This window comes from Polypterus senegalus, chromosome 12 (assembly GCF_016835505.1).
Source record: "Polypterus senegalus isolate Bchr_013 chromosome 12, ASM1683550v1, whole genome shotgun sequence".
NCBI lineage: Eukaryota > Metazoa > Chordata > Cladistia > Polypteriformes > Polypteridae > Polypterus > Polypterus senegalus.
Window position 1 is genome coordinate 70,752,217 of NC_053165.1, and position 10,770 is coordinate 70,762,986.

Consider the following 10,770-nt stretch of genomic DNA (forward strand, 5'->3'; position numbering starts at 1 on the left):
TTAGATGTCTCTCGCTCTTTTGTGGTCCCTCTGATGGCCTTATTTCTTATTCTGTCCTTTTCTGTAACTCCACACACATCCATCTTCACCTTCTCATTTCTGTCACATCCAACTTCTTCTCCTGCGCTCACCATTACGGCCTCCACGCCATAAATCTGGGAGGTCTCCCACAGTTCCTGGCGTTTTGCTTAGGAGGGTATCTTTGTATCGTTTGATGTTTGGTAATTCTTTAGATTATTGATGTCATCGCTCTGCTTTTGACCATTGTTCAAAAATCTTTTTTGAAGCCCAGGGCGCGTACAGCCGCCCAAACCCGACACAGACAGGCAAGGACACAAGTTTCACCACACAGTACATGCTTGTTTTAAGGGGGGGAAGCGCCCTTTCTCCGCTTCCCAGAGCACAGTACATAAAACACCAACAAGCACAGCACAGTCCCCTCACCACCAATCCTTTTTACAGGCTTTGTCCTTCTTCCTTCCGACTCTGGCCCCTTATATTGGACACCCGGATGGACTCCAGGTGCCCAACGACCTTCTTCCGGCAGCACTTTCTGCTGTGGCAAAAGTACTGCCAAATAGGGCCCATTAAATGTTTTGGTGGCCCCTGGCGGTGGTGTTGAGCTTCCATGCTCCAAACCCGTAGCCCTGCTGCAACCCGTGGGGGCTGACCTCTATCGGTCTGGGGGAGACAGTATCTGGAATAAGCTCTCTCCTCCATTCCTTCTGTGCCAAAGGTGTCCTGGCCGGGTAAGCGTTTGCTTTTGGAATCACCTTTACAGGCATTGCATGCTGTTTCAGAGCTTTAGAGTATTAGGTTAAAAAGAAACTTTTTTTATTGTTATAAAGATTCTTTGCTTGCCCGTTCATCTAGCTGGGGTTTGGCAGTATATCCCCTCTAATAGCTTTTTGTGCTCGCTTAGCAGGCAATCCCCCCTGTCAGACATGACGCCACCAAAGTAACCTCTTATTGCCTTTGCCCTGTTTGTCACATTTGATCTTCTTCAAGTCAGCAGTTAAGCTTCAAAACTTAGAAATTTACATATTTCTTTTGTTTGCTGCGTGTCCCTGTTCTGAAATGCAACAGTCATAGCATCCTGTGCCACGTGTTATCTGGATACGTCTCCATTAAAATGTGTCTTTATGTCGATCCTAGGTCTTTTTACACTTAACAAGCATTGAACCTCTGCCTGAAGTTTACTGCAGCTGCCTCTTGGCATATGCTGACGTGACTCAGGGGTCAGGACTTGTGTTACTTGGCTGGCGGCAGGCCCAGGCATAACACAAACTCTTTTGGTGTGTAGCTCCTGGCTGGTGCAACGAGCTGCCCACCTCCACTCGAAATTTGAAAGTTCTCGTGTTTGGGGAATTTCTATCAAACTGACAGGTTTTGTAATCAAGGAATTGTAAGTTGCTTGTAATTTGTTCTGAGCTCTTCACGTCTGATGATCAATTTCGTGACCTTGCCCTTTTCAAGACATTAGAACAATCTAGAAGAGAACAGGTCATTCAGCCCAACAAAGCTTACCAGTCCTATCCACTGAATTCTTCTACAATAACATCAAGTCGAGTGTTGAAAGTCCCTGAAGTCCTGCTGTCCACCACACTATGTGGTCACTCATTCCGTGTGTATGTGGTTCTCTGTGTGAAGGAAAATTCCCTTCATAATTTTAAACACTTCAGTCAGGTCTCCACTTAATCATCTGAAAAGGCTCAACTCTTGTCATCTTTCCTCATAAGTCATCCTTGTAATCAGCCCAGTCGCTTTTCTCTGGACTTATTCTAGTGCTGCTATGTCCTTTTTGTAGCCTGGAGACCCAAACTGCACACAGGACTCCAGATGAGGCCTCACTAATGTGTTATAAAGCTTTAGCTGAAACTCCTTGGTCTTGTACTCCACACATCAAGGTGCTATATAACCTGACATTCTGTTAGACTTCTGAGCACTGTCTCACAGTTGGTAGCATCGAGTCCACTACGACTACTAAGTGTCCTACTAATAAGTTGGACTTTGAAGTTTCAGACTTCCCATTGTGTGTTAGTGTTTAGTGTAGCAGCAACTGCAGGGTGGTAACACTGCTCTCGGTGCTGGATAAGGTCCTTGCTAGGGTCATCCTCAATAGGATCCGTGATCACCTGCTCACCTACCAGCAACCGGAACAGTCTGGTTTTATACCTAAGAAGTCTACCATCGACTGGTCGCATCCTGGCACTGAGGGTTCTCATGGAACACATACGTGAATATCGGCAGAGTTTCTTTGTAGCCCTTGTTGATTTTCATAAAGCGTTCGACTCAGTTGATCGAGCTGCCCTGTGGGACATCCTGAGGGTTCATGGGATCCCCTCGAGGTTGCTGGATATCATGGCCGGCCTGTACACTGGTACTGTGAGTGCTGTGCAGAGTGGAGGCAGGACCTCTGTGTTTTTCCCAGTTGATTCTGGGGTTGGTCAGAGTTCTGTTCTGCTCTTGCTCTGTTCAATGCTTGTATGGACTGGGTGTTGGGCAAGGTCGTGGGGTGCAGCGGCTGTGGGACATCTGTTGGTGAAGAAAGATTCATGGATCTTGACGTTGCTGATGATGCTGTGATCTTTGTGGAGTGAATAGAGGCTATGAATGGGGCGCTTGAGAGACTGAGTGAGGAGTCTGAGTGTCTGGGCTTGTGAGTGTCCTGATAAAAACAAAGATCCAGGCAATGTGTCTATTGGCGGAGTGAGTGTTGACCTCGTCAAGAGGTTTACTGACCTCAGCAGTGACATTCATGTCTCTGGTGACTCTTTCTATGAAGGCAGTAGACAGATTGGGAGAGCATGGGGGGTCATGAGGTTGCTGGAAAGGGGTGTGTGGCTCTCCCGATATCTATGCAAAAGGACGAAGGTCCAAGTCTTTAGAATCCTGGTGCTTCCTGTTTGCGAGACATGGACGCTATCCAGTGACCTGAGACGAATACTGGACTCCTTCATGTGTGTCTCTCCAGAAAATCCTTGGGTACCATTGGTTTGACTTTGGCACATTACCTGCATTGTGAGTAAGCATCAGTTACGCCACTATGGCTATGTGGCATGTTTCCCCGAGGGTGATCTGGCAAGTAAGATCCTCATTGTTGGGGACCCAAGTGGCTGGACCAGGCCAAAGGGTCGCCCACGTAACACCTGAATGCGGCAGATAGAGGGTCATTTCCAGCTGGTGGGAGTCGACCCCGTGTCTGCCTGGGGGGTTGCGAACCGGGATCCTGAGTTCTTTCGTCGTGTGGTGGGGGCTCTCAGTGATGATTCCATGGATTTTTGATTATCTGCCAGTCCTCTGGGCTTGATACCATCGGCAAACTTAATCAGATTGTCACACTTGTTTCCAAACAGTCCCTCAGACTGATGTTTCCTCAGTTATGTAAGTCACTTTGGATAAAGGTGTCTGCTAAGCAAATAAATATAAATGTGAATATAAACAAAAGGCATAACCCTTGACCTCTATGACTTCCTAAACTTGGCTATCTGGCCAAACTGAATAACCAGGTAAGAAGAGGCTTGGTCAGGGAGGTGACCAAGAACCCGATGGTCACTCTTAAGACACTTTCAGAAGATTCTGGAGAACCTGTCGGACGGACCACTAGCAGTATACTCCATCAATCAGCCACATATGATAGCCCACTTGAAGTTTGCTAAATGGCTTTTAAGGCACTCTGACAGCAAGATGAAGGAGATTCTCTGGTTTGATTAGACCAAAATTCAACTCAAGTCCAAACATCATGTGTAATACCATCCCTACAGTGAAACATGGTAGTGGCAGCATCATACTGTGAAGGTGCAGGGACTGGTCAGAATTGAGGGAAGGATAAATGAAGAAAAAAACCCTTGAAGAAAACCTGCGGCAGAATGCACACCACCACAGACTGGGGTGATTGGTCACCTTTCAGCACACCAGTGACTTGAAGCATACAGCCAAGACAACCTTGGAGTGGCTTTGGGACAAATCTCTGACTGTTCTTGAGTGGCCCTGACTTGAACCCCCATAGAACACGTGTGGAGAGACTGAAGATGGCAGTTTACAGACGCTTCCCGACTCGAGAAGATATAAGAGTGGGATAAACTGTCCAAATCCAGGAGTGCAACGCTTGTAGAGAGTTAGGCAAGAAGACCTAAAGCTGCAATTGTTTCCAAAAGAGCTGCTGGAAAGTATCGAATTAAGGGTCTGAATACTTACACGGATGAAAGGTTTCATTTTTTGAATTTAAATAAATTTGCCATGGGTTAGTGAGTGCAAAAAAAAAAAAGCAAATGTATGTGTTTAAAATGAACCTACAACAAAATGAAGTGTGCAGAATGTGAAGGATGTGCTGATCTGAATACTCCTTGAGTCCAATGTAAAAATAATGTTGGTATCTTGTAGGGTTACAATACACAATAAAACAAACCCTAAAGAGTAGCTACTGCCTAAAAAAATAAAAGTAAAACTTTCTATGGTGCATCACTGCTTAATAGAGGCCTCACTCTCAAGTCTGCCTTTTGGATGCCTGGAAAAAAAAAGGGGGCATCAACTGAGAATTTATCACAGCAGCTAATGGTGCCCCTTCTAGGCTGTTTTTAAACTGGTCGCCCTTGACTGGCTTTGCCCTTCATTTGACTTCTGCAGTCTCAGCTGTCCTACCCGTTATTGTCTGTTTAGGGCCCAAGCAGCAGCTGTCAATTCAAATGCCGGAGTGTCTGCATCTCTGCAATGCAGCGCACTAAATAAAGCTTTTGTATTTATTGTAATAGCCGAAGGAAGCCGTATCGCCATACAAGGCTGCTTAGAAGGTTCACGCCAGATCTGGGGGAAATCTCACAATGTATGGCATATACATGTTATTTGCTCTGGGTATGGTGTTGCTTTCATAGGCTCGTGACTTGATGAGCTTGTTGCTTGCTGGAAGTATTTGATGGGAGATGTTAGAGGTACAGCCAGGCCTCCCATTTTCGTATCTGTTTTCAAGGCTCAGCACTCACCTGGTCCTGTAAGCTGCTTTCTTATGTGTACAGCCATGCCTAAAAATGTAACTCTCACTATACGTGATCCTGGATTATATGGGGCAGAAGTTGTGGTTCCAGCACCTATAGGTAAACCTGAAAGTCTATGGCAAGCACAATAGCCCGCATTAATTAAGAAAATTTAACCTGAACTTGTCTATATAGTTGGCAGTGCCATGTGTGCTGTATCTGGTTAGTATGATCTGACGCCATTCCACCTGCACTTCAGAACAAGTCATCCACCTAAAGCTAAGCATATTCAGGCCCAGACCAGTACTTGATTGGGAGACCATCTAGGAAAAGCTTGTTATGGTGTTGGTGAGGCCTGCTGGGGGTGCTTACTTTGTGGATCCCATTGCCCCAGTGCAGTGACAAGGACACTGAGCTGGAAAAAGTGGTGCCAACCTTCAGATGAGGCATAAAACTGAGGTCCTGACTCTCTGTGGTCATAAAAGATTCCTGGGTGTCCTTTGTGAAGAGTAGGGGGGTATCCCGATGTCCTGGCTAAATTGCCTATCATTCTGGACCCCTAATCATCCCCAGTCTATAATTGGCTATCTCTCTCACCACTTCATCACCTAATAGCTAATGTATGGTGCACTGGCGTAAAATGGCTGCCATCCCATCATCCAGGTGAGTGCTGCACATTGTTGATGCTTGAAAAAGCCAGCCCACCTCCCCCCACTCTCTATGTAAAGCACTCTGAGTAGTGGGAAAAGCGCTTAACGAATATAAAGACTAATTTTTATTTTTGTATATAATAAATGTATTAGCCTTGCATTATTTTCTTAACCACCACTAATGAATCGCTTCTCTGTCTGCCTGGTGATACACACTATTTATTGCATCCAGTTTGAATTTAACGGCGGTCTCGTTACAAGGTTGGCATTAAGCCAGTGTTTCTGCCTTTAGATGGGATTTAACCCTAACATTCTGTTTCTTGCTGACATTCAGCATTGTCTCCTATTCTCATTACACATTATGCAATATGCATTATATCTCATTTGAATTTAACTCTGTTTTTCTTATGGTGGCATTATACTGAAGGTTTTAGCTTTTTAGCTGTCAGTGTCTGCTTTCTGGCTGGCATCAGGCCTTGGTATTGGCATGTAGCAGGTGTTTATTTCTGGTGCATGTCTCTAGCTTGCACACAACACTCTTTCTGTATCTGATTCATGGTGAGAACTGCTCATTTGATGTAGTTTGAATTTAATTATATTGTTCTTATGTGTTTAGCATTACAACATGCTTTCGGTCTCTAGCTGGCATATATACACAGTATATATAATTTATATATAGATAAATAAGGCACTATATAATAGATAGATGGATAGACAGATGGATAGACAGATAGAAATGAAAGGCACTATAGGAGAAAGAGATAGGTAGATATATAGATAGGTGCAACGTTTAATTGACATTTTGAAATGTGACCAGTAGGGGTGCTGCAGCCTCCCAAACCTTATACACCACCACACAAACACAAGACCCAGATTCAAATGAACAGTACATTCACAATGGCACTCCAATGCATTACACACAATTTCTCTTTTATTTCTCTCTTGTTTTTCCTCTACACCTCCAGGCAAGCTTTGTACTCCTTCCTCCCGATTCCGACTCACCTGGATGTCCTTTTATCATGGACCTGGTAGCACTTCTGGTGCCAGGAGATAGCCCTAGGGAAGTACTTCCAGTTCAATTGGAAATCCCAAAAACCAAAGAGCGCAACTCTTAGAAGCAACCCTGGGATCCCAGCATGGCTGCTCTCTGGCACTGCAACTCCCAGCATGCCCTGTGGGTGTCCTTTGGTGTACCTGCCTCCTGGATTGCTGCCTCATCTATCTATCTATCTATCTATCTATCTATCTATCTATCTATCTATCTATCTATCTATCTATCTATCTATCTATCTATCTATCTATCTATCTATCTATCTATCTATCATATAGTGCCTTTTATCTATCTATCTATCTATCTATCTATCTATCTATCTATCTATCTATCTATCTATCTATCTATCTATCTATCTATCTATCTATATAGTGCCTTTAATATCAATCTGTCTGTCTGTCTATAGTCCCTTTCACAGCTTCAAGTGCTGCTACGTCCTCTTTGCAGTGTTGTGACCTGAACTGCACACAGTACTCCAGATGTGGTCTTACTATGGCATTATGAAATCTGAGCATAACGTCACTTGATTTATATTCAGATTTTGTTTACGATGTAACCTAACATTTTATTTGCCTTTTTAGTTGCTTCTCTGCATTACTTAATCAATAAAAATGCTGTGTCAACATAAACCCCTAAATCCCTTTCAGAGGCTGCTTCCTGTATCTCGTTCTCTCCCATCTTGTATTCGTATTTGACGTTCCGTTTGTCCTGTGTGTAGCCCTGTGCACTTCTCTACATTATAATGAATGTTTGCCCAGCTCTGAAGCTTATCCAGGTCTTTTTGAATTCCTTTCTGCTGCCTGCTCAGTGTCTGCCATCTCTGTGACTTCAGCGTCACCTCTTAATTTCACGTCATTTCAAGTTTATACTAAGCAATGTCATTAATGTATATCGGAGAAAGTTCAAGGACACATCCACTGATGACCTCACTGCACATGGAGCATTCGCCTGTCATCGGTACTCTTTGCCTTCAACTAGAGTTCCAGTTTTGTTGGTTACCTCGGGTGCCTGCAGCTTTGAGTTTCGGATGTAATCTTTGGTTAGGGACGACTGAGTCAAAGGCTTTTTGAAAATCAAAACAAATGATGTTGCATGCTTTGTTTTTTGTCAGCTATTCCAGGTGCTTCTTCAAAAAACAAATTGAAAAGATTGGTTTGGCAGGACAGAGGTGGTCCTGTACAAGAGTCCTGGACCGGCCTCTCCAAGTGCTTGCTTTTAGCCCCAGAGTGTGTTTGTAACTGGCATGAAGAACGGGTTCCTGTGTCTTGCTGTCATGAAGAACTGTTTTTCGGGTCTAGTACGAATTTCACTTTTAGCTCCTTCATCTGTGTGTCGTTAGACGATTGTTTTGTGAATGCTGCCACCATTTAACGCTTATTTATGAGTCTGTGTAGAGTTATGAGGCAGGTTTATATGTCCCTGGGATTTCAGTTTCCTTCAGATACCCCTCGGTGTCTGAGGGGTATTAGACATTAAGAGTTCTATTTTGCTTGAATCGTCGCATTTTCAGCACCAGACTGAATTTGGGTAATAGACAGCGTGACCACCAGGGGGTGCTGTAACCCCCCCCCACTCCTGACACAAAGGCTTGGACACAAGTTCTCCTTAAAAAAAAAGAGTGTTATTGTGTGAAACTCTTACAGGTAAGCGTCTCTTACACCACAACCGCAACTCTTATTCTCTTTCTGCAACTCCCTTGCCTCTCCTCCGCTCCTCCACCAAGTTTTGTCTTCCTCGTCCCGACTCTGCCTCACCTGGATAAAGGGGGGGCTACTCCTTTATGTAAAACCTGGGAGTACTTCCGGTGTCCCGATACTGTGGCATGGGAGTACTTCCAGACTGGCTAAGTAGGGCTAATCAATTCTCTCCGCACCCACGGGACCCAACAGGGCTGGCAAAAAATCTCTATCACCCAATATGCCCCGTGGTGTCTCTGTAGTGGTACAGAAGCCCTGGAGGGCTGCCACCTAGGGAGTTGGGGGAGACAATGTCCCAAATAAGTCCCGAACCCCCGGTCTGCTGTGGTTGGGATGCCAGTGTGCCGTCTTCTCACAGCAGTTATGCTGTGATGTTATAAGGGCTCATCAGGGGAAAAAAAAAACATCCATGCACTGCAGTTAATGTGATTTTTCGACAAATCTGCTTTCCAGCTGGGAACAATCCCATGACAGTTCTGGATCAGATGTCCCTGTGATCTCTTCTTACGGTAAGCAGCCAACAATGGCTGCTATTTTTACTAAGTAGCTTGCTTCAGAAGAATGAGTCATGAAGCGCAGATAGACGGCCCTGTTCCGTTTTGGAATGTTATACTAATTAGAGCAGAAATTCAACAAAGGAGCCATTTACAATATAACCTAGTAAAGCCAGGTTTGGTAGCGGCACATTTGTGAGAGATTTTGGGATGAGAGCATGTATGATTAAAGAAGCTGAAGGAGACCGAGTACAACAAGCAGAAAACGAATTAATCCTTGATGAGATGACACCTTGGTACAAACATACACTATCAGTGTTCATTGTACTATTCACGTTTTACGAGGGGACAGTTGAGGCATAAAATTTCCATCCACCTCGGCTACAGACTTTCAGGCTCCATGTTCTCTGCTGTGGTGTGCTGGACTGGTTTCATCTCTTCAAGAGAGGTCTACCAACTGAACAAGCTAATTAAAAGAGCCGTCTCAGTTAGTCTGGACCACCTGGTGGAGAGAATTACAACAAAACTGAGTGCCATTGTGACCAATGCTGCACATCTTGTGACAGACGGTTGTGTCCCTTTCACAGCCAGGAGGCTGATGTATGGGAATGACTCAGGGGAGCAGGTGTACACAGGACTCCCGAGTGCCTCCCTGGGTTGCTGTGGCTGTATGGTGTCACACACATGCAAGTGGGAGGCAGCTAAAGGGTCTGAATAACAGTGGTTCCGCGTCAGACCAGGGGGTGGCGAGCTGCAATGACTCTCTCTCTCAATCTTCTGCAGACCATCCACTGGAAATCCCACACGGTTACGGTCCCATGGAGGACGTCACTTCCGGTTCCCGCCCCATGGATGATGTCACTTCCTTCCTCAGCCTTTAAAGCCGCCATGTTTCTCATCTTGAGTCAGTTCTGTTTTGGATTTAAACCTGTTAAGAACTCCATACCAATTACCCTTTTGCAGCCAGGGCACAATATATGGCTGGCTGCCCCAAACCTTTTTGATGTCTTTTGGACTCTTTTGTGACAGTGGATTCTCAAAGGGCCTGCTGGGAGTTGGAGTTCGCTGCAGCACTATTTGGGCCCCCAGGGGGAGCTGAAGAGCCCTACTTTGGGTTTCCACCACACCTGGGAGTACGTCCAGATAACGCTGATGAGCCACCTGACGGGCATAAAGGGAGCCGCCTCACTTCACTCAGACAGCCGGAGTCGGGAGGAAGAGGGACGAAGCTTGCCAAATAAAGGAGGAGTGGAGGCGGAAAGGAGAAGGAAGAAGAAGAAGAGAAAGTGCTGTGTGCTGTTTATGGCACTGTGCCATAGGGGTGATGAAAGAAAACCATTCCCCCTTTGTAAAATAAACGTGTGTGTGGCAAAGACTTGTGCCTAGAGTCCGTCTGTGTCGGGTTTAGGAAGCTGGTGCGCCCCCTGGTGGCCACAATCCTCTCTCTGGCACACCAACACCGAGGACTTTCAGCCGACAAATTATTCAACACAAGAGAAACATAACTGGGGCCCCTTCATACCAACAGCGATATGTCTGCCTAACACCTCACTGGAACTGGGACTGCCTTTTCTGTCCTTCCTGTCCATAGGACCTTACTTTGCTTGTTGTTTATTTAGCTTTGCCAAATTTTTATGTTTATTTTCTTTTTTCATCTTGTAAAGCACTTTTCACTACGTCATTTGTATGAAAATGTGCTACAGAAATAAATGTTCTTGTCGCCAAGTCAGACGTTTTCTTTCTTTTTACATTTTTATTCTTTTTAAGTCATCCTGGTTTGCGTACAGACTATAGTGTATGTGTGCATTGTGAGGAAAGGCCAGCATCTTTACCCGGGCCGGGACACCCTCAGAATGGATGGACCCCGGGGGAGCACAGGACACTGCATTATCTCCCCTGAAGCCATAG

The 10,770-nt window shown here is 45.2% G+C and overlaps 1 long non-coding RNA gene across 1 annotated transcript in view; it reads left to right on the top strand.

Moving 5' to 3' along the window:
• Positions 1-10,483, top strand: part of LOC120540968 — a 67,069-nt gene extending 56,586 nt beyond the window's left edge. The window contains exon 3 of the long non-coding RNA XR_005635904.1: positions 9,646-10,483. This is a non-coding gene — a long non-coding RNA (uncharacterized LOC120540968). The remainder of the gene's footprint in view (positions 1-9,645) is intronic.
• The last annotated feature ends 287 nt before the right edge of the window (positions 10,484-10,770 follow it).